This window comes from Asterias rubens, chromosome 7 (assembly GCF_902459465.1).
Source record: "Asterias rubens chromosome 7, eAstRub1.3, whole genome shotgun sequence".
In the NCBI taxonomy this organism is placed as follows: Eukaryota; Metazoa; Echinodermata; class Asteroidea; order Forcipulatida; family Asteriidae; genus Asterias; species Asterias rubens.
The window spans coordinates 16278448-16302422 of record NC_047068.1 but is presented as its reverse complement, the minus strand read 5'-3'; the positions used below and the strand labels follow the sequence as shown (position 1 = coordinate 16302422).

At 38.4% G+C, this 23975-nt stretch overlaps 1 protein-coding gene across 1 annotated transcript in view; it reads right to left on the bottom strand.

Annotated features, from left to right (window-relative positions):
• LOC117292181 (trinucleotide repeat-containing gene 6C protein-like) overlaps positions 1 to 9891 on the bottom strand; it is a 46194-nt gene extending 36303 nt beyond the window's left edge. The window contains exon 1 of the mRNA XM_033774123.1: positions 9620 to 9891. The gene's annotated coding sequence lies outside the window, so the exon portion shown is untranslated. The remainder of the gene's footprint in view (positions 1 to 9619) is intronic.
• Positions 9892 to 23975: the final 14084 nt, after the last annotated feature.

Below are 23975 nucleotides of genomic sequence, written 5' to 3'. Positions count from 1 at the left end.
GGCATCTCGAATACAAAGGTGTCGGTCAAAATTTATAAACAGGGTGCCTTAATTTGCGGTAAAGTAGGTGGGAAAAGGGTGTCTAAACTGCTCTCCTACTATTGCTTTCACATGTTGAAACGGAAAAAAATGTACCTTGGTGTCTTACTTCCAAGCATGGTGTCCAGAAGACATCCAGGTACCATGAACATAACACAGCTTGGATATCAACACATAAAACGGGCCAGTCTAAAACTGTCCTCACAACCCCAAAAATTACCTGAGGCCTTTTTTTCCCCAAAGCACTTATTCCGCCCAGACTTGTCCGATATTAAATGACTGGAGGGATTTTAAGTGTGTCAACAGCACACAGTAAGCAATGATAAAAACATGGTTTACTTTCATTCAACAAATTAAATATTTACAACACTCCCACTGTACTAATAAAGACCACTCAGTAGTTAAAAGGCATGGTATACAGGTACTTTTGATATCCTCACTTGGTGATTCCTACATTTTATATGCTTAACACACCTAAGAAAAGGTAGGTACTGAAAACCCAATCCCTATGCAAGGCTCCAGATCCAAATTGGGATTCACCATGGTCCGTAAGAGGTGAAAGGCAAGAAATGAAACCACTGAGCCAAACTGATCCCCTTTTGTGGTTCTGAGACATGTTCACTCACATGTCAACCACAAGGAATCTCCAGCATGCAAGCAGTAATTCCGCCTTTAAATGCACATACAACGTACAATATAAAAACTTACTGAATGCGAGCAAACACAGCTGACCATCAATTACGATTCAGCAGCCAAAATGAAGACTGCTTTATTGCAGGTATTTAAGGAAGTGCGCCAGATTTAATCCAATGGGTGCGCTTTGTTGCATGGTACAGTTAGCGGCTTATTGATTTGTGGAACTACATGCAGTACGAATAACGGGGGTGGGGAGGGGGGGGGGGGACACAGTAGTGTCGTCAACAAAAGATGCATTATCATATCACCATAGCAACTGAAGGTGGGAAAACTGGTTTAATAACGTGTCAGCTTGCAAATTGTTGTGACATTTAAAGACACCTTGTTAAGCGACAAATGACTCAAGCTTGGTAGTTGTTAGGCCCCATGTTGGCTTCTACATTCAACTCTACAAAAAAATACTAATTTTAGCTTGTGAGCAAATTCAACTCTGCCGTTCAATTTGTTCCTTTTTCTTGTGGCAGATACGCACACGTATCTGTCTCTTTGTACAGGGGATGTAATTAACGAAGTAGCGTTTTTTAATTAGGTGATGCAATTTGCACAGCACGATCTCTGATGCCTTGTGTGAACAATCTCTCCGGAGAAGAATTATTGATTGCCATGGCAACCAGAACAAGATAAGTAGAGACCCAAGGTTGGCCTCTTTAACTTGTCTTTATTCTGCACCATGCTCCGCATTAGTGCGCGGGTCTTAAATATTTTTTGCCTCATTGAACACAAGTCAGTTGTTGAATGCTGCGCCTAAAGGGAAAAAAATGGGGACAAAAATGAAAAGAGAAAAACAAACGAACAAAAGGATTTCATCAAATAATATTGAAATGCAACGAACAAATGAGCTTGAAAGACGAAATTGGAAAGAAAAAATCCAGGGCGTTTTTCTCAAATCGTTTTTAACAGGCATTTCTTTAAGAGACGTGAATCTAACCAGTTTTATCTTTCCCCACAAAATTGATTTTTCCATAAGCGATTTCAAGCATGAAATTGTCCGGTCAATAACAGGTGATGCATGAAGCAAGTCAAATTGCCCTTAAACACTTGCAAATTGCGACAATGGTGTCTCTAAAAGATAGCCCCCTTCATGTGGAACGATATTTCCTATGAGTATTTATTTAGCATGACGTCACAGAAATGTGATTTTGGTTTTTGAAATACAGTTTCAATAAATGATAAGGGTAAAACAGGGGACAGAATTTAGGAGAAAACATAAACCTTATCATTCACATACTGTTGTATTCTTCATATCCTCTTTGCTGAAATGAAGGATTCAGACAAATTTGCTTAAATACCTGGCTCATGTGTTCCAATCTTGTCCAAACCCAAACAGTTTGGTGTGTTACATGTGTAAGTGACACAGGAGAAGAGAATATTGGAGGATTGAGGTCCCTTTAAAGACAAAACGGCCTGGGGAGTTAAGTTAAAGGATTTGGGTACTTTTTGTAACACAAAACACAATGTCCACAGATTTACATCAAACTTACACCGTTTGAATGATAGTAGAAAGCGTACCTTAAAATATTAGATGCCGAGGTGCTGTAATTTTTGAGAAATGAGTACAACAATGTCATGAAAATTTGTTTGAAAATACGTTTTTAAATGCTAAAATAATTTTTCAAATTATTTTCTTGACATTGTTTTACTAATTTTGTCAAAAACTACAGCACCTCAGCGAGTAATATTTCCAGGAGTGCTTTCTACTATCATTATCTTCTTCAAACTGTGAAAGTTAAGTGAAGATCTGTGGACGTTGTGTTTTTTGTCAGTTTACAAAAAGTACATAGACCCTGTAAGTCGCAGCAGTTGAGTTTTGCTCAACTTTCTTGCGAATATCGCAGCGAAAACAGAGTTGTAACGTCAAATTCACATAACAACGCGTTCGCATTCGCATTGGAAGGAAGAATGAACTGGGCTTTACATACACTGTATAGAGTTGCAAGGGAGGTGAATGAGAACTAAGCCACAAGTTGCTTGGTGTTTTGCCTGATGTAACTTACATTACTGTATCCTAACCAGAGTTTTTCTTTCTATAGTAAATTTGGTGTTAACCAGCTTTAGTAAATTGGGACCAGCAAGGCAACAGAGGCATGTAATTGCTTACATGGAGTCAGTGAAATTCCTTGCCAGTTCACCATAACTGCTTAGCAAGCAGATTCTAAGCTTAGAACAGCTGTGAGGTGGTGTGTTGCTCCAGTGGGTGCTATAAAGGCCCACCACAGCGACCGCCTCGCATTCCACCAATGCATTATGAAATCAATACTAGTGTGATCAATGTCCCACTGCTGTTACGGGGCAGTACTCACTGTGCCTCCTAACACCGATGTCCATGGTGCAAGTGACATGTCATATTGGTCATGTCCATGCTGCATTGTGTGTGTATAAGAGTCAGAGAGTGGGATACTGCATCCCATTATGGAGATTTATATTATATATTGCTGTCAAAAAGATTTGACATACCGGTACAAACATATGTGTAACATTGTAATGGTTAAGTTGCTGATCTACATGTTTACAAACTAACACTGTACAATGTCACAAAAATTCATGTTGAAATGTTGCTTAAAAAAACGATAAGCACAGTACTACCTGGCTTAAATTTCCCTCATGAGGGTGCCCTAAGCAAAAAACTGCCCTGCCCTTAAAGCCAGTGGACACTTTCGGTAAACAGTGTTGTCCAGGCCCATACGTCGTGTATCACAACTTTATAAAACAACAAACCTGTGAAAATTTAGGCTCAATCGGTCATCAGAGTCGGGAGAAAATAACGGGAAAACCCACCCTTGTTTCCGCACGTTTCGCAATGTCATGACATGCGTTTAATATAAATCCGTAATTCTCGTTGTCGAGAATTGATAATTGTTTAAATGTTTTCTCAAAAAGTAAAGCATTTCATGGATTAATATTTCAAGAGAAGTCTTTTACCATTACCTTCTGTAAACCCTGTAAGTTATTTGTAAATCTGTGAACTTTTTTTTTTTTTTTTCTGTTCCGAAAGTGTATAATGGCTTCAAAGGAGCCAAACATTAGGCTTTGTGTATAAAAAATTTCGGTGTCCCTGATACAGATTGAGAGGACCCTGATACAAATGAAATCAAACTCAACTCAATATGATTCCACAAAAGAAAACTCTTGAGTGAAGTCCTTGGCGCCTAAAAATGACGATAAAGTGCATCAGATTGAAACTGGCAATACCTGCAAGAAAAACTGGGGCTCAGTTCATTCCATGTCTACCGTTGTAAAACATTAACGTGTACAGGCCTGATAATGGAGGCAATTGACTCCGCTGCCCCTGGTCATTGCCTCAGTGCCCCCTTTAGTTTCCTCATAGAGTGTCCTTCACAAGGGTAAAAACGCGTTGGTGCCTGAGTGTACTAATAAAGTTCATGGTTTTAACACTCAGTTCATGATTTATAAATGCAAGTACATGTCATGTAAGTACATTTGTAATGTACAACCCAGGCCTCAAACGTTGGAAGCCATGGCCTCTCCGTTGCCATGGTCTCAGTCTTTTCCTTGAAATCGCCCCCGCATCGATATCCTGATTTTCTAATGGAAGAGCTTTCTAATTACGGACATGGGTCATCTTGCTCCTTTGAAAGACACATCTACATTATTTTTATCTGGTTGTCTTTGAATGCAGGCCTGATACTTCACAAAGCCTACTAGGCTTCAAAGACAATTGCCACCGTGCCCCCTGATCATTGCCTTGGTGCCATTAAAACACACTAGTAGAAATGTACAATTTCCGCATAGTAGGGTGCCCTCTACTTCGGAGAAAATGCCTTGCATGCTTGCCCTTTCAAAAACCAAGCAACCAGGCCAGTGGAAATAACGCGTGCATTCACATAAACATTTATGGCAATTCAAAGGTACTGGTAGACATACCCAAATAATAAAGAAATGTTTTTTTTTTTTTTTATGGAATGTTTCACTAGATCATAAAAATCTAGGCTGAAATATCACTTGTACATGTACTTTTATATACTTTCAGAGTTATTATTCAAAGTTGTTTACTTTAAATTGTTCTTAATGACGCACATTTTCAACTCCTTTTTTTAATAATGGTACAATGATTTTTAACTTCATACATGTACTTGATATTTGAATAAAAACTATATCATTCAACTGTATTGTAAGTTACAAATATTATAATTAGTGAGACATAAATAATTCATACCGACACATTTGTGACGACTGCCATTAAATGCCACCAAACTGATACATCTCATTAACTGATCATAATAACAAAACTGTGCTTATTCAGTTGCAATCCCAATTTGCTTCACAAACAGAGAAAATAGATGGTGATCCATCAACTGGCAAGTTTTGAAAAGACTATTAATATGGAGTGAGTATCTCCATTCAATCAAAAAGAAATTCAAGCCGAAGATGATAGAACAAAATCTTTTAAAAAGGCTACTCTTTCATTCAAAGCCTTGGGGACTGTGGCTGAAAAGGGCTAGCAATTCCATAGATCAAGGCGCTCTAGCCGGACCCTGAGAGACAGAGAGTGAGAGCATTGTACCTGTTTAATATAAACACACGTCTCTGCCGTAGTTTAGACTTGCATGGATTAACAATAGAGTTATGTCAACCTCCTCACGAATCAGATTCAGAAGCCAGCACCAACAAAATATTTGGATTAGGGAAAGCAAGTTCTAGCCCCGCCTTCGTCAAATTTAAAGAGAGTGGCACAACAAGTAAAGCCCCGGTTAATACATTGTATGTTATCAGATTGCAACTGCACAGCAAAACAAAATTGGGAAAACTACAGGTACTTTTCATTTGCAACACGCAAAATCACTTTACATTAATGTTCACGTTTTAAACGTGCTATCTCCATGCATTCTACTCTTAGTCTAATCCTCATGTGTTGAAATATATACACATTTTGTAGGTATCATGGTAACGACCCTAGATAAAAAATTTTTTTCGAGGGGCACCACGGCCAGCCCAGTTGGAAGGGCATCGACTTCCATGGGTATCATGTAATTCCAGGCCTGCTGAACGCAAAGTAGCTGTATTTTTGTGACTGCCCCCTGCTCCTCGTAAAGTTAATACGGTTTAAGTCAGAACATGGCCTTAGTGACGGAAAAGAGAAGGGGAAAATTGAATCTGGAGTTCATATGACGGGGATGCAGTTAGAGTGAGGCTGTAAACTTTTAGCAACAAACGCTTAGCCTCATTTCAAGCGAGCAGCGCGCCGCCGCGAAATGAAATTCCAAAGGGAGCTGATCTAGAAATTGTTTCTCCCCCACTCGTCCTCTTCTCATTCACTTCACTTCCTAATCCATCTAAAGCTGCATTCTAAATACTGAGATTAAAAAGTCTTCTGAATCAACTCCCGGCTTTTCACTTCAATGTTATTAATGCCTCAGGCAGGGGGGCTTAATGGCTAGCATGGTTCAATAGGGTTCCTTGCACCTTGCCATCATCCAATCATATTGTTTTTTTTGAAGGGGCATCTCAAATCGAAGACATTTTGTGGCTAAATTTCTCCTGACCTGAATGGTTTTTCCTTTCCCTTCACACCAAAATCCTTCGGGATCTGGAAACTATAACGAACACATCATAAGGATCTGTTACTTAGCCAGTAATTTTATTTTGTTTGGGCAGAGGTTTGTACTGAATCTGTCAAACTAACACAACTTGGAAAATCGCGTTCTGATTTGTGATAGCGTTATGTAGCCACAACTTGAGCAGACACAATGCTCATCTTAGCCAACCATAAAAAAGCAAATCGTGGCTTAGCAGAAACAAGTGCAATGAAGTACATACTATTATCTTAGACTGGTCCCAAGCAACTATTAGCTTACAAGAAAAAATAACTCTGCTGAATGGTTTCTATGACCTCAATCTGAGGTCTACTCTCCGACCTGAAAAAAGTGATGCATTCCAAACAAACAATGGCATTTCAACCACAATTCATCTCAGTCAACGATAAACATCCCATAAATACTTTAACATTGTGGTTGCGGTTTTAGTCTATTTATCATTTCAAAGTGAGGGCAATTATTTCAATGATCAAAAGTTTCCTATTTATTTAAAGATGTCCAATTACACCTCTGGAAGGGAATTGGGAAACCTGGGCCTAGTTTTATAGAGCTGTATCTGACGCTACACTAAAACCTACCATCTACATTGTAAAATTTCCATCTCACATCCTGTGACTCACTGGTATCGTGCTCATTTTGGCTAAGCGAAAAATTGCTCAGCAACAATTTCTAAAGCTTATTTTAAAAGCAGCTTCGTGAAATTTGACTCTGATTTTACAGATATCATTCAGTCCACAGAAACTGTCAAATAAATTCACACAACAGTTCAATTGTTTTTTAAAACGTAAAAAGGAAGTTAAAATGTACTTCCAGTCCACGAAAAATGTAAAGCTACATCTCAAGAACTCGCTGCACTGGAGTCTTGCCCCAGATATTTTGATATGTACACCCTGTACATGTAATGCGTGGGCAGCATTGAAAACAAACAACATTCCCTCACTTCCTCCAGCAGTATTTGTGTACGTCGCATGATCCATTAAGCAAGGCTCCCAAGTTCAGCCAAACAAGTTGACTCAATGGGTTTGCCCACGACCGCTAAATGGAGGTGACTGTTAAGTGAAACAACATCATTATGCGGGTCGTACGTAGATTTGCTAAAAGATGGGCTAAAATAGAAACTTGCAGCTTTAAACGCAGAAAGTTTCTCATAATTTGTAAAGTTGTTTAATCTCTCTCTGTAAAACCACATTCCTTTAAAGTGATTTGTTTCTCAATATGCACTGCCTCTTCATTAATTTTTGGAGCAATTACGAAAGATATGCCCTTTATTTAACTTACAAATTTAGTGGATTGGGTAATCCTTCAAAAGTTTGTGTTCAGAGAAAAACAAAACACATTAAACAGCAGAACTTGTTTGGCAGTGGAGTTACTGGCCAAGTGCTAAAAAAAACTAGATGATGGACATGGATAAGTGTTATTTTGTAACCGTAAAAGAGCACCTAGAATTTGCCAATGCAGCTACTACAAGTACCTACGTGTTTGAACCACATAATAAAATAGGAACATGTAAAGCCCCTTTCACACTAGACAAATATCCCAGCAAATTACCAGGAAAGTTCAACTTCTGATTTTGATAGTGTCCGGAATCTGGACCCATCCATACGTTGTTTGTAGAGTCTCGAGAGACAAAAAAGACGACTTGACACTGTGGCGCGCTGTACGTTAAAATTTGTCCGATGTGAAATCTCATTGAATGTGAAATTAACATGGTGTGGCGGTGGGGTTTTAAGGCCCCAGGAATATCCAGCGGTTTTGCTACCTCGGAATTGGCTTGGTGGAAATGGCTCCTCTTGAAACCTGTGAGGGTCATTTAGGATTATGATAATCCTTAATGACCTCACAGACTTCATTGATAATATGATGTCCAGTAATGACAGACTACATTTCTTCCTACATCCATTATACAATTGTTGCACGCTGTGACGGGGGTCCATGGCGTTTTGTACACCCCAGGGGGAAAATGTCCCCGAGGCGAAGTTCTGTTGTCATCTTCAAACATATGATTACGACAGAGTATATTACGAAACAATCTTAACTATTCCCTCAAACCCACAGCTGTTTCTTACAAAGCGCTTGAAATCAACCAACGATGGAAAAGATCAAGGTAATGTACACCGGTAAACAAAAACGCATGTACCATCACATCACGTGATTGGTTTTGGACCAATCAAACTTCTCAATTTATTACCGAGGTATAACAATTATTGTTGCTCTATGATTGAATGCCCAATGCATTCAATCATCTGGCATTATGTTCTTATGACTATTGATTTGTTGTTCCTATTGAGTGCATTGGATGTTCATTTAAGAAAATATATCCGTCATTGTCACATAATATACGAATTGCACTTAGAAAACAAGCCCTTTAAAAACTCCTTTAAAAAGAGAGTACTGTGTCTTTAAACGTAAATATATACAATCATTTATTCTAAAAAACAACAAGTTGATCCAACAACATAACAGCAATTATTACCAATTAAATTTAAAAAACAAACTTTGTATACTAACAAAGTCTACACGTGTTGATGATTAATTTTATCAAACAAGCCATTACTATAATTGTCCTCACTGGGTGTGTGCGAGGCAAAAATGTTGACTTCAGTTCAAGTAGTAAGACAGTTTAACCATTGCTCTATGTTGAACGAAAGCCACATCTTCATGCTAACAACCTATATCCTCTCGATCAACAATGTATGCCGGGACGGACAAACTGACCATACATGTACATGTACATGAACAGTGTCACGTACTATGTACATGTATGGTGTGTAATGCAATACTATACTAACTCAATTATTCTCTTCAGATCTAGTCTGTGAATTCCTTCGTTTACTTACCAAATACATCCCTCTATGTGATGCCTACATACGGCTACAAAAACTCTGATACAAACTGACCGATTGATGTCGCCCAATCGTACAGGGATCCTAGGAATGGCGTATTTCACTTGACAATGTTAACCATTATTATTCTAGAAACGCTGATCCCAGGCTTGCAAGCCAACTGCCTATGTGCACTGTGTACTGTATACATATTACAGCACAGGCATGACAGGCACCGACAACACACAGGCTGAGAACACAGCTCTCTGCACAGTACCCTGTGTGCGTGTTTAGCCAATCAAAATGCACACAGCGTCAATAGCCTAGCACAGGGGTCGGCCGACTGGTCATGTCAGACTGTTTTCTCCATGGGGTTGTACAGCCCAGTGCAATGAATGGGAGGGATATAGGACGAAAAGACCGGGACAAGAACCAACCCACACAAGCAGCAATTTACACCTGAAACCTGTACAAGACACACTCATTCCTTGATAGATAAACAATGCTTACCTTAAGCAAGATGTCCACACATTTCCAAAGTGGTCTAACTGGACTTGGACGTCCTTAAATTCAGAGAGCGCGGAGCTCTTTTATATACTGTGCGTACCAATGTACAGTACACTTGTATGTTATGATAATAGTACCTACAGTGCTGTGTAGGTATAGACAACCCTATACAGAGCTGGGCTGGTAATTATGCAGAGTAGTAGAAGGGGTTGGCTAAGTTGGAAGGGCAGCCTTGCATGCACAATGCATATCATTATCCTGTTTACTGTGTGTGTGTGTGTATGGTGCATGTGGTGTGTAGTCTCTGGCTGTGAGATGGGTTATCATGTACACTGTTTGTGTGGTGGGCCAGACAAGCTTGACTGGGCAAAAATCATGACCCATGACCTTGGTATGCTAATGTGCATAGTTCCTGATGTGGTTATTCCCCTGGGCTGTGTTTATTTATAGAGTTAATGTGCATAAACAAGTCCATGATGCATGTTTTGTAAATGCAAAGTATCCATGTGAATGAACCGATCTATTCAATTGATTATGGTGTACATTACATTTCTGCTACAGTGTTATGTTTGGACATAGGACATCCTAATAACTTCAAATTACTTACAAAAGTGATTTTATTATTTTTCTTTAGTAAATTCAGAGACCTCCATTTAAAAAAAGTACTGAGTTAATTCCATAGAGCATGGTTCATCCAAGTACAATGTGAGCCTATAAGATTTAAAATCATAATTTTTTCTTTCTGAAAATCGTGACCACCAGAAACTTTTGTTCTCCAATGTGGAGCTAAAAAGAAAAAGAAAAAAAGAGGAAAAAAAACTAAATTCCTGTAGGCTGTTTGCCAATGTACGCTTAGCAGAAAGTTGTGTGTTGTGTTTACAAGCAAAAGCATTTTTACGAATGATCAAGAAGATTTTGCCTGTTTTTGTTAACAATAGTTTTACATTGTTGCACAACTCATCTGCTTACAAGAATTGCCGGCAAGTTGGTGATCCTTTGCTTTGTCCCGGTAAGCAGTGGTCATGAAAAAAAAAAAATCTGTAAGCAAATTTCACTCTTTGCCTTTGAAATGTTTTTTTTTTTTCAACTGTATTGTTCTTTTTGTTGCAACAATAAAAAATTCAAAAGTAGGCCCAGAATAAAAGGTAAAAATGTAAAAATTCTGGACTAATTTTTAACACTCTCACTCACCAGCACTGTACAATGCTGGATGTCACCCAGTACAACCTAGAAACCTGTTTCAAGGCTAAATCAATTAGTAAATGAAATTAATCAATTTTTTGAGTCTATGTTACAGGCAATCAAAGGACAACTTTGCAAGTGCCCTTTTCATCAACTTTAAAGAGGTATGTGAAGTGCCTACAAACAAAATGCACAATTCAAGAGAGAAATACATTACTTGCTACATGTAATAATTATCACTTTGTGTGAGCTCTTTAACAACAGGCATTATGGGCATATCCAACAAAGCCCAGGATGAGATTTGATTACCGTGAAAATTCCTCCAAAATCGCTCGCTGGCCTGCAGCCGCCCCCCCCCCCTTTACTCTGGATCCATAAACTCTCAGATGTTACAATTTAGGGCAGGAAGATGGAGCAATAATGGTTTAAATGTGTCAAGCTCATGACTCTAAACTTGCATTCTGCTGATCAGTAACCTAAGATCTGGAGTCAGGTGCGGTCGGCCATGACACACCATAAATTAAAAACATAGAGATGCCTTCTCCATGCTGAGAAAAAATGCCTTGCCCAATACAAGAATGAACCACATCAGTAACCAACTATATAAAACTGCTTCAGCACACAGTACATTGTATATTAGGCACCGACAAGTCCTGCTCTGAAGCTGAAACAGCTTACCAGCCAAAACACCATGCAATGCACAATGCTCCTGCCTGGTTCCCAGCTAGCTGAAATTGGACCTTGGCCCGCTGCTCTGTGCACACCACACTAAGCAATGTGTTAATAAAGATGAGACCACTCTCTGGGGGAAATTAATTGCTTCATAAACAGTCTAATAATTTATCATTGGATCACCCTCAGCTCAATTAAACACCAATTGGAAGATAGCGTGGAGTTGGGCGATACTAACTGATACTGGGAGACACATTAACACACCACAGACAAATACCAATCCAGAACAGATAATAACACTAATTTTGTTTTTATGGTGTTTTATATGATTTTATAATCATTTGCATCTGGATTCTTATTTGAGGAAAATCTTACCATAATATTGGAACACTTAACTGTTTGTTTTATCAGCAATATAAAGCACAAGAAGGGCCTCATGGTAAATGTCATTGACCGCTATTACCACTTTATGTAGCCCTTCATGAAAAAACAACCGTGTGACGTTTCTCACCATCTTTAGTTTCACAACAATTTATGAAAAATAAAGAAAAGAAATTTTTACCAACAGCCAACTTCCTAAGCCCAATCCTTTCCTTTTAACAGAGAGAAGAAAACACCTACAGGGGTCAACAAACCGGAAACATGTCAGAATCTTCCAAGAGCTGAGCATTTATTAGAAGGCCACTCAGCAAGAGAGAAAAGAACCACAACAGCGCAGGGTAAACCATAAAATGCTGGATAAGTGTTGAAATGCAATCACTGATTTGGACACAGAGGAGGGTTGCCATTAATGGCATGGCATAACAAAGTTTTGGTGTGTAGAAAGATTCCTCGGAAAGTGACCGATACTTTAAGAGGCCTTCAGAGGTATGACAACTGGTGGATATATGCAAAACAACCAAGTGGACACCAAGAAACCACAAAAAGAGGGCAACACAACAAAAAAGGGAATGGGGACATGAGAGGATAGGCATTGCTTGGCAATAGACATCTCAAGATAGAGTGAAATGAACAACTGGTTTAAGGGCTTTCCTCCTGCAGTGGAGAGAAAAAGACACTTTGCAAATGGCGTCACCCGCTTGAACAGATTCCCACACTGAGGTCAAAGGAAGACCTATCATCATTGGCTGAGAGGTATGCAATGCGCAGACACCCTTGCCTGATTCTGTTGTTTGACATCAGCAATGGCGGCCTATAGTAGTAGGCTGGAAAGAAGCTGTCTAACACAGTGTATGAAGTCCTTGGTCAAAGTCCGATTATTTTGTCTTGCCATCAAAGATATTCACTGATTAAACCACCTACCCCCCCTCCCCCCACCCCTCTCCTTGCCAGTGTTTCAACAAAATCTTTTTAAGTGAATGAGAGGCAACCATGCATTCATGGAGAATTCTCTTACAGTTGTACGAAAACAACTCTGACCATGTCTTAAAATATGCGCATACTACAACTGCATCTTGCTGACCATCTTGATAAGAACGCTTTATATTTGTTCTACTTACATGACCATCACAATACGCCCTTTATAGATTTTCAGAGAAGGTTTTTTCCAACCAACGACACTATAATGCATCACTCATGTCAGAATCTGCAATTTCTGCATTTTAGTTTACCACAGCCGTGCCCAAACAATGGAAACACCCACGCAGTGCTAGTAGAGTTATGATCCAAATGACCCAAATAACCTAAACAAAATTGTCCAACTCCTATTTTGAAAATGAATAAATAAAATGTATTGTGTTAAAAATTCACTATCCTAATTCAGTAAATTTTTCTGCAAAGCAAACTTAAGTAATTGGTCAGTCAAGGGAAATTGTGCATGTTTACTTGTATCTGATGTGGAGACAGTGAACCGATAAATATACACTTGTGCACAGTACAATTCTTTTAAGCAATTAAATATGCGTTTGTTGGTAGTAAACGTACCAGAAAACAGCAGTATTATTAATAACCAGTCACATCAACAGCCCTAGGGTAGAGGGATAGATGTGATAGAGAAACATTTATGAGACTGACCATGGACCTACTGTACCAATGTTACCCCGGGAGTAGCAAATTAAAACAGATATCCCTCCCATCAGCAGGAAACAGGGTTTGACTGGAGGGGAAGCATGGTTTCCCTCAAAGCTAGGCCATTATTTCCTCCAAGGTAAAAGGTGTCCAGTCGCTATGCATGAGACAATTTGTTGATGGTCGCTTGCTTTTTTTAAGGAGTTCTTTGGCAAGATGAAGAAATTATAATAAAATATGCAAGTAAACTTGTGTTATTTTCAGCAGAAAATACCTTAAATTATACAGTCCATTCCTGTTTCAGCAAAAACAGCACCATTTTGTTTTCAAATCAGTGCATTCCAATGTTGGAAAGCACTAATAAGATCCATTTTATGTTGGAAGCATCCATCCATTTTGTGATGGAAAGCTGAACATATAGGTCCACAGGGTGTCGTGGCCGAGTGGATAAGAACACCGAACTCAAGCTCTGGTGTTTCTGTTCAGCAGAGTGTGGGTTCGAATCCCGGTCGTGACACTTGTGTCCCTGAGCAAGACACTTAACTATAATTGCTTCTCTCCACCCAGGGGTAAATGGGTACCTGTGAGGGCAGAGATGGTTCTTGTGATTGATTTAGCCGATATTAATGTTGCACAAGGCTGTATACTCCCAACCAGGGAGCTGAGATGGTTTAAGGAGTGATTTAAGGCCCAGTGACCAGGGGTAATAATGTGAAGCGCTTTGGGACGCCCTCCGGGTGTGAAAAGCGCTATATAAAAACGGGTTATTATTATTATTATTATTATTATTATTATTATTATTATTATTATTATTATTATTATTATTATTATTATTATTATTATTATTATTATTATTATTATTATTATTATTATTATTATTATTATTATTATTATTATTATTATTATTATTATTATTATTATTATTATTATTATTATTATTATTATTATTATTATTATCATTTGGCAGTCTGTACATGTTTCCCTACCTCATGTAACAGAGCAGTTAACATTTTCAATTTGTAATCAGGGAGATTTTTGTACAATAACCAGAAAGGAATTTAGAAATACATGCACTTGTACATTCTTTCAACACAACAGGGACAATGTTTCTATAATCTGTGAGTTTTTCAATTTGTTTACAGAACATGGACAGATTTGTGTATTTCCAGGGAACTTTCAGCAGAAACAGGGAGACTTTTTTTGACAGCTCTGCATGAAATGTGCATATCATACATGTACAAAGTCCCTACCACTCATGGCCCTGCGTAGATGCATAATGTAATGCACTAAGTGTACTGTCAACACAACAAGTGCAAGCCATGCAAGCCTTGTTTATGCCTGAATGCAGTCTGTGTACATGTATCTAAGTGACCTTGATTTGCTTGTAACCTGTTTAGAGTATGGTAACCAAAACAAAACAGCTCAGCTCCCTCTTCTATTGGGAGCCTTAAGAAAACAAAGATGTCAAAGGTCACCATTGGCTCTTTAGCCTTGGCCCATTCCTCCCCTCAAGATTCTTAAACCATAGAGCTTTCTCTATGCTTAAACTAAGATGTGGGATTAAGTTGTGTTGTGTCTAGACTACATGTATACATGGACTTAACTCAATACAAGCAGCATGAAACATAGATCTGTTTTATTTACTTAACACGTTTCATTGAAAGAAAAAAACTCTTACAGAATACATGATCTAGGATTATATTCTTTTTTTGGAGGGGAAATAAAAATAGAGCCCACCTTGTATTAATTGAGGCACCAATAATAGTTTGATAAATAGTTTAGCTGGTCGTGAACAAATACAATCATTGCACCACTCACCTGGAATAAAGGTCCAAGTACAATATCAACAAAATATAGGCATGTATAAACATGAGTATTTTAAGGGTGCACTTTACACGTAGGCCCACCTATACAATACTGGGAACGCTTTTGCCAACCAACGAAAACTGTACTTAGCGCAAATGCGTGATCAATTTCGCCATAAGTAATGAACACCAATCCCCCACTGGGCTCAATTTCATAAAACTATTTCTGCAGAAGATATTGCAACGCAAATTTCCATGGCTGCAAGCACAGCAATTGCAGGGCACCTGCTTCAAGAAATGTGAACTTAAATGGCACTTTGGCTGGTTACCTGTTTCTGCTGAGCAATGTCTTGTTTTGGGGCTTAGCATCTCTTTGAAATTGGGCCACCTGCTTCAAGAAGTGTGAACTTAAATGGCACTTTGGCTGGTTACCTGTTTCTGCTGGGCAATGTCTTGTTTTGGGCTTAGCATCTCTTTGAAATTGGGCCACGCTCCTCACTCGGCAAATCAATCTGTTTCGGGATTTCTTTTAGATTTAACAGCATCAGGAGATTTTGCCCGGGGTATCACATTTCAAGTAAAGGGCTCGGGAAGAGATTGCCACAAGATAGAGCTTTGCACTTCATGACAATGTAATATAAATGCCTAGATGTGAAATTCTATATTACATCTGATATCTGATGCTAGGCTCTGCTGACATTTCCTTTACTCCTTGCGCCTGTCTTTGTGACAGGTGTTAAGGCCCTGTAAAAACAAATTGCTTAGCATCCCCTTTGACTGGCAAGAAACGCCCCTCACCTTGTTTTTATCTTGCTCACTGCAAAAAAACACACCAAACAACAAGTAGTAGGCGCGTAAACTGACTGTTTACATACATATCAATAGTCGCCTGAAGTTGTTGCGTTGATTGATTGCCAAAGAGAACCTGACCAGTGTATTTATGGAATTTACTTGGAGGAGCCAGGGGTGCGTTCCACTCACGCAAAAGAATTGTAACTGTTTGCGCAACTGTTGTTTGTGTTTGGAACGATTGGTGCGTGTTACGCGATGTCAATATGGCGGCACCCTGAAATGAAGATGGCGCGCACCATACGTAGTTTTTTTTTAAACTTTGTTTTTGCTGTAATAATCCTCTTTTTGACGTCATTACATCAACTAATTAACTTTGTTATTTAAAATCTGCATTATCATCCACCGAAAATACAATGTTATTATGTTTGTGACAAATAAATAATACCATGTGCTTGTCAGCCATTTAAAACCACTCGCCAACACCTCAGAAGTATGTTCGCGTAAGATTGCAAACGTTCGCACACAACTCGTTCCACTTGAAATTGTTGGCGAACGTGCGCAACTGTTGGCAACATTTGCGCGAGTGGAACGCACCCCAGGACTGCATGTACGCGTAGCATGGTTCTCATTGCGCTGGTCTTCATCACACTACCCTAAGTTATAATAAGTCTGGGTGTCAGCCAGCAATATGTGCATGGTGAGTGTAGGTGTGGCAGGAGTTTCTGCTCCCCCCCCCAATTCTGTCCCCATCAGGCAAATAGCGCCTTCTTTTGAAATCATTTTCTGAAGCTCATGTTCTTCCATTTAAAACAAAAAGAAGGGTAATTCCAGGAGTCTTTTACACATTCCCACAGTTTTCTGCAATAATACCTTGATATCACTTTTAAAAACCTCTTTCAAAAAATCAATATAGCACCACCATTGTCATTGTCCCTGCATGCAGTAAACCAAGATATGGGTCAATAAAACTGTTATTACAATATTCGCATAATGTGATTAACCAAATTCTTGGAGAGAACAATCAAAGGAAAAAGAAAAAAACTTGATCAACAAGGTTGTGAACATTCAAGGGCAACATCATCCTCAAAATGGCACGATCTGACAGGTTTGTTTCCAAAGGGACAACTGATGCTCCTGCTAATAGCGTCGACCATGACCATTTGACAAGTGTGAACAATGGACAATTATCCACATCACTAACAGGGAGAGTAAATTTAAACCCAAAAGGTGCTGGAACTGTCTGCTGCAACCACAAAGGTGTTTGAACTACATCGGGTAACAGTTGCCATACATGTACAACGCAAACTAAACTCTGCAGACAACACATCAGATTTTGTATTCCTGGTGAAAATGTTTAGGAATAATCTACATACATGTACTTCTCTGCTGCAAACTAACAGGGAAAGTCAGTTTAAAACTCAAAAGGGGTTGAAAAGGTCTGCTGCCACCGACTGAAAATGCTCCCTATTCAAGAGACATCATGTTTAAACCACCTCAGGTAACAGAGAGTTGCCATACAAACTCTGCCGGACGACACATCAGATTTTTCATACGCGGTTTAAATGTTCAGGAATCTACTTCTCTGCTGCTACTTACATGAAGGCCTAACACCACTTAGACTTGATTCAAGTCTTAGATCGCGGTTATTCTTCTGCATTTCAGCCACATCTTAGCTATCACGCGCCCTAAAGGCTAAATGACGAAGGTTGATCACAAGAGGGCGCTGTTTGTAGCGACTATCAAGACGACTAAAAAACCACGATCAAAGACTTGAAACCAAGTCTAAACACCACTGAGATTCTGACATTTGATGATCGCCTTCAATGGAAGAGTCAATTTTTCACAGGAGGGGGGAGGGGGAATGGTGACAACTTGAAAAGTGATTTATTTACTTTACTTTTTTTTTAAGAGGACTGACAGCACAATATGACAATAACCCGTTATGACTGTTACCCATTAGTGGATTTAAAAGAACATTTATAGGGCAGTAATCGTACAAAGAACGAGAAATCACCAGATATTTCATTATTTGAATTTAAATATAAAATAAATTTGGGGTTTTGGGGGTTTGGGGAGGGGGATGTGATACATATGTACAATGTTCTTTGTTGCACCGAATAAATACGCCCCTGTTCTAATGTTCATTTCCTGTTCCATATAGCACAGAGAGGTTTTTCACATTCAAAGAGAAATTTTAGTTTAATTTGTTTTTATAAATACTAAAATTTTAATCTAAAAGCACATCTTGGCAATTGAGCTAGATCCAGCCCAATGGAAATATCTTTGCTCATGGGTGCCTGTCAAATATGGTCAGAGCCTGTTGCTGGAGCTCTGGCTCATTGATCTGGAGGTCACAGATTCATGTCCTGCTCTTTAGGCAACCCATATTTCTTTATTTTCATTCTAACATATAAAGGAAACATACTATGCAGGGAGAAATCACAACATGAAGCTTGGAATAGTGTGTGGAAACGACTCAATTATCACACTTACAGTTGCTTCAATCTGCACCAGTAGGCATTGCTAGAAATACACGCAATGCCTTGAGGGGGCACTCGCTCCAACGCACCCAAGAAGCCCTGGACGTGTCCATGTCCAGTCGTCACCCAGCCATTGCCCTTTTCAGCTTCTCAATTACGCGCAAATTTAAAGGCAGATCTCTGCATTGCTGAGTTGTGATGACTGCAATCAAGAATACTATACTTAACTGACCGTTGCCCTTTTCAGCTTCTCTGTTACATGTACATGCCAATTTAAAGACGGATCTCTGCATCGCTGATTGCAAGGGACAGAGATGTTTATCCACACTTCAAGGTCAATGCTTTCTTTTACTGTGTGGGTAAAAATAAGCACCTGAGTTGTGCTGACTGCAATCACTAAATACTTAACTGACCGTTGCCCTTTTCTGTTCAGCTTCTCTATTACGTCCAGTTTAAAGATGGATCTACACATTGTTGATTGCAAGGGGCCGAGCCATTCGATCACACTTCAAGGTCAATAGTTTCTTTTACTCTGTGTGTTTTAAGCACCTGAGTTGTGTTGATGTGCAATCAAGAAAACTCTATTTTTAACTAACTGGCCATTCAGAATAACTGCTATTAAAATTTGATTCTTTTGTTATGACCAACATCCACTAAAATTTAATTTGTAAATATTAGGTTAGCGACAATGTCACAACGTTGTACGGAGTCTCCCAAGCTCCCCATATTTGGATTCAAACTACACATGGTTAGTGTGTAAACGCCATGTTACCTTAAAGGGATGCTGCAGTGAATTCAAATAAAACTGTTCATTTTGCTGTCATTTATTTCTGATATGTATTGAACATCAATAAACTGTGTTAAGTTTATTCCCGACATATCTGACTTGTGTAATTAGCGAATAAGTCATGCCCCCCCCCCCCCTTTGTGGATTGTTACCGCCCCCATACCATCGAGGTCACGTCGGGAATTCAAACATATCGTCGGCAAAAAGAGTCTGGTCCCTAACTACACGCGCCTAGGTACCAGGCCACACAGTGCACACGTCTCTATATGCACACAGCCAGGGGGCCCGACGGCTCGCATTACCGACATGATGCCCCATTTATGCAAATGAAGGCTCCCTTTAAGGGGCGGGTTCCCCTAATCTCTTGAAAACCATTTTTAAAATACTTGCGCATTTAATATATAAAAAATATTTCAGGTTTAAAAAGTCATGTTTAATCGTTTAAATGAATACAAAAAACACTGCAGCCACCCTTTAAATGCGCACTACACTAACACACAAGGACACTAATTTACAAAATGGCACAAACCAAGATTACTGAGATGATGACATCAGGTGTATTGGATCAATAACCTGGCGGGTACAGTAATGCCTCAATTGAAGCAGCTATTTTCACATCAATGTTCTGCCAGCTCAGGGGTTTTCAATTCAATGGCTTTTCCGGGCTTCCACCTTGCAACTTTTTAGTTTGAAGAGGAAATGCATGCCATCTCTCCCATCAGGAGGGGAGGTCAGCCACATACATGTTTGTATAATAAGGTTGACCTATATAATAATGCACAGCACAGACATGACAGACATCTGGGTACTTTTAAATGAAAACTGAATGCAACCGACCTACCCACAATTACAAAACAAATTTGAACAAATTTTTAACATTTAGGACAAATTTTTGAATGGCACCTGAATCAGGGTTTAATTCTGTTAAAAGGGGCGGTACAAGTATTTGTACACCAGTAGGTAAGAGCCCAAGATCACCAGTATCCACTGTCAACACATTCATTCCATGCTTAGTCATTCCTTGATTGTTTTAACAATGTGCTTAACAATTTCCAAAAAGTGATAACTAACACACTCTTCAGATAGTACCATACTCCAATTTTTACGAGGTACGTTAAAATTATGACAGTTCTACCTTTTGATAATCCCTGGAGATCCATTTCAATAAGCTTTTTGAAACACTATCCATCCTCTCCTCAAAAGAAGCAGAAGGAGAGCAGGAATTTGTTTTATCCACGAAGAAAAAGACAGTTTACATGTAGTCCCAAATAAAAGATTGAAGCAAATAAAAAGAATGCAGGCTCACTCACATGTGACTGTTTCCTGTACACATCCATATGTGTAAAACAAAAACTAATTTTGCGATTAGGAGACATTAAAGACCCTGGACACTATTGGTAATTGTAAAAGACCAGTCTTCTCACTTGGTGTATCTCAACATATACATTAAATAACAAACCTGTGAAAATTTGAGCTCAATTGGTCGGCGAAGTTGCGAGATACATGTAATAATGAAAGAAAAAACACACTTATCACACAAAGTTGTGTGCTTTCAGATGGTTGATTTCGAGACCTCAAGTTCTAAATCTGAGGTCTCAAAATCAAATTCGTGGTAAATTACTTCTTTCTCGAAAACTAAGTCACTTCAGAGGGAGCCATTTCTCACAATGTCTTTTACTATCAACCTCTCCCCATTTACTCATTACCAAGTAAGGTTTTGTGCTAATAATTATTTTGAGAAATTTACTAATAGTGTCCACTGCCTTCGAGTAACTTTATGGTAAACTTTCACAGTGAGCTAGTGATATTTGCAAAAGAAATGTGCACGGTGGCTCATCCTCAACTTTGAATGAGCTGGGGGAAACACACACACATTTCTACAAATTGTACGATTATAAACTCCTGATGAATGAATCAAAGACAAAATAAAATGCTGCACCTTTCACACTGTAATGCACTCCCCACAAAAAAATACTATTTTTTACATTTCTATCAATCAAATCACAACATCTGAACAAAAAAAGCCACCTGACAAATACAGATGTCTTTTCCTGCTCCAAGAGATCCATACATCGAAAGTTACATTCACGTGTCCTTGACAAAATAATTATAATATCTCCACCAATACATGTATGGCTCTGTAATAGTCTCATGCGGTAGCATTACAAAGGTCTTTTGAGTTTAACAGAGCCGTTTCTCACAGAAAAATTAGAACTAAAGGAAATAAGCAATATGGAGGAGCCATCATTTTTTCTTTAGTTTTTGAAAATATAATTATGCAAATTCACTTCAAGTATGTCAGTTTTTTTCATTGAACGGGTGTGCACAACATGGATAATCCCGGGAAATTTTGCACACGGTTTAAAAAAAAGTTGTGATTGAGAAAATCACTTGAAATAGTTTTACTTGAAATATTTTTACTTGAAATGTACAGTCGTTGAGAATTAATAGAGTAAAACATGAGTTGTGCATTTACCTTTATTTTCTGAAAAGGTCAAACAGCGCTTGCTACTTCCGTTTAAGTTTATACGCATTCCAATCCGAACTATGAGCGCAACTGTAAAATGTCAACACACTTTCAACAATTAAAAAAAGAACACTGTATGAACCTAGTCTTTATCATAACAAAATTGCAAACCAAAGAGGGCACTGTACAACAAAAGCAAAATGTACAACAAATTTTAGTGGACTGAAAATAATTTTGTAGGGGATTCAGACAATAAACATTCTACTGACAAATGGGATTGTAAGAAAATTGAAGTCAAATTTGTTTAAACTGTCCGCACCATTAATTCATTTTAAAAGGAAGTTTGGAAACAGATTTGAATGTTTGTTTGCAGTTCATGATTAAACATCCATACCCTCGAACAAATTGTAGTCCTGCAGTGTTAAAGAAAACATTCACAACTTTTAGCAACTTTCCTGCTTACCCTCATATTAATGAAAGTTAATTAGGCTAAGCTAGAGTTGACTTCATGTGGTTCCCAGTCAGGAAATAATTACTGCTTAGCTTGCATGAACCAAATTTATGAAAAATATGTTGTCCTTGGGGAAAACTGCGTAACAATTTATGGTCTAATGTACGTTTTTTTATGGCCTCGCAATGATCCTTTTTAAAATTGTAATTTGTTTTGTTCATAATTTCTTTCCACAATGTGATTGATTCCAGAGGAAACATTTCTCATTATGATGAGTTTCTTTGTGAGCTTTTGAATTTTAATTTAAAAAATTTATTTTCAAAAAATAATTAAATGTAAAAAGAAGGTTCCATCAGAACTCTGCATGTTGTACTGATTTAATTAGCCTTGTTTTATAGACATGTCTGTCTAGTCTACTGACGTTGGTCAATGGGATGCATGTAATGGAGTTATACATGTAGGTGGCATTCTTCCTAGGATTTTCCTTTATGATTTTATTATAATAATAATAATATTTATTTGGGCAATCACATTTACAAGCACATGTGCATACATCAAAAATATTTAAGGAAACAAAGTAAAACAACAGTGGGGTGCCCAGGAGAGCATAAGAGTTTAAAAAAATAACTATCGCCAAAAGGCGTATGTCTCCTAAAATTTAGAATTTTACCAATTCATTAAAAAATCTTTACAGTATTATTGTGCAGTATTGTTTTTCTGAACTTTTTAAAACCTCTGTGAAGGGAATTTGTGGTTGAGAATATATGAGAAATTAAGTCGATGCATAATGAAAAATTGAGTAAATAAAGTAAAAAGACAGGAAACTCTCTCACAAGATGTACCAAGATTGTCCAATCCTTAGCGAAATTATGGAATGTTGTACTGTTATTAGGCCCAAACCTTGGCTGTAATTCACGGCCGATAATATTAATAATAATAATTTGGGAGGCTAATCATCCTTAATACTTGCAGCTGAGAAGCTTGGCTACAACGTGTTTGAGAGTCAAGCATGCAAGGGCGCTTTTGGCAGCCAGTCACATCAAAACTCATTTACATATAAAAAGAGCACAGCCAGAGATAGAAATTGATTTTTTTTCGGAGGAAACAAACCAGTGGTCACTGAAAAAACCCTCATGGCAAAAAAAACAACCGATGCACAAGGTCAAAGATTAGAACGCCCAAATTCAAAATAGGTTGTCCCCACTGCTCCAAAGATACAAAGTATGGGTGGTACTCTGCGTTCTAAGTTGTTTCCTTTATGCTTAAATGTACAAGCTAGGGTGATACTCAATGACTGCAGGTCGGCCTGCACAAATTGCAGCTGCTACGCTATTTTTTTTTTTTTTTGGGGGGGGGGGGGGGGTTAAAATCCAATTCACAAAAACACACAATAAAACCATTGTAAACACTTTTACGATGGCACAGCAGAGCTTTTAATGGCAATGTAAAACAGCAAAAAGTCAAAAACATTTAGAGACGACAGTGGGTGTCCCACCCACCAGTTCTTTTCAATTGTTCTCAGCGGACAAGTTGAGTTGACGTCTAATTACAGGTACAAGCTATTGATAGACAAACCTAATTTGTTTCTTTTGAAAAAGGTTGTGTATAAAATTGGTTTAATATTTACAGTTCACAGATGTAACTTAAATGGGAAGATTGTCATAGCAAAGAACTTCCCTTTAAAAAAAATGTTTTCCTGAAACAAACAGGTTTTGA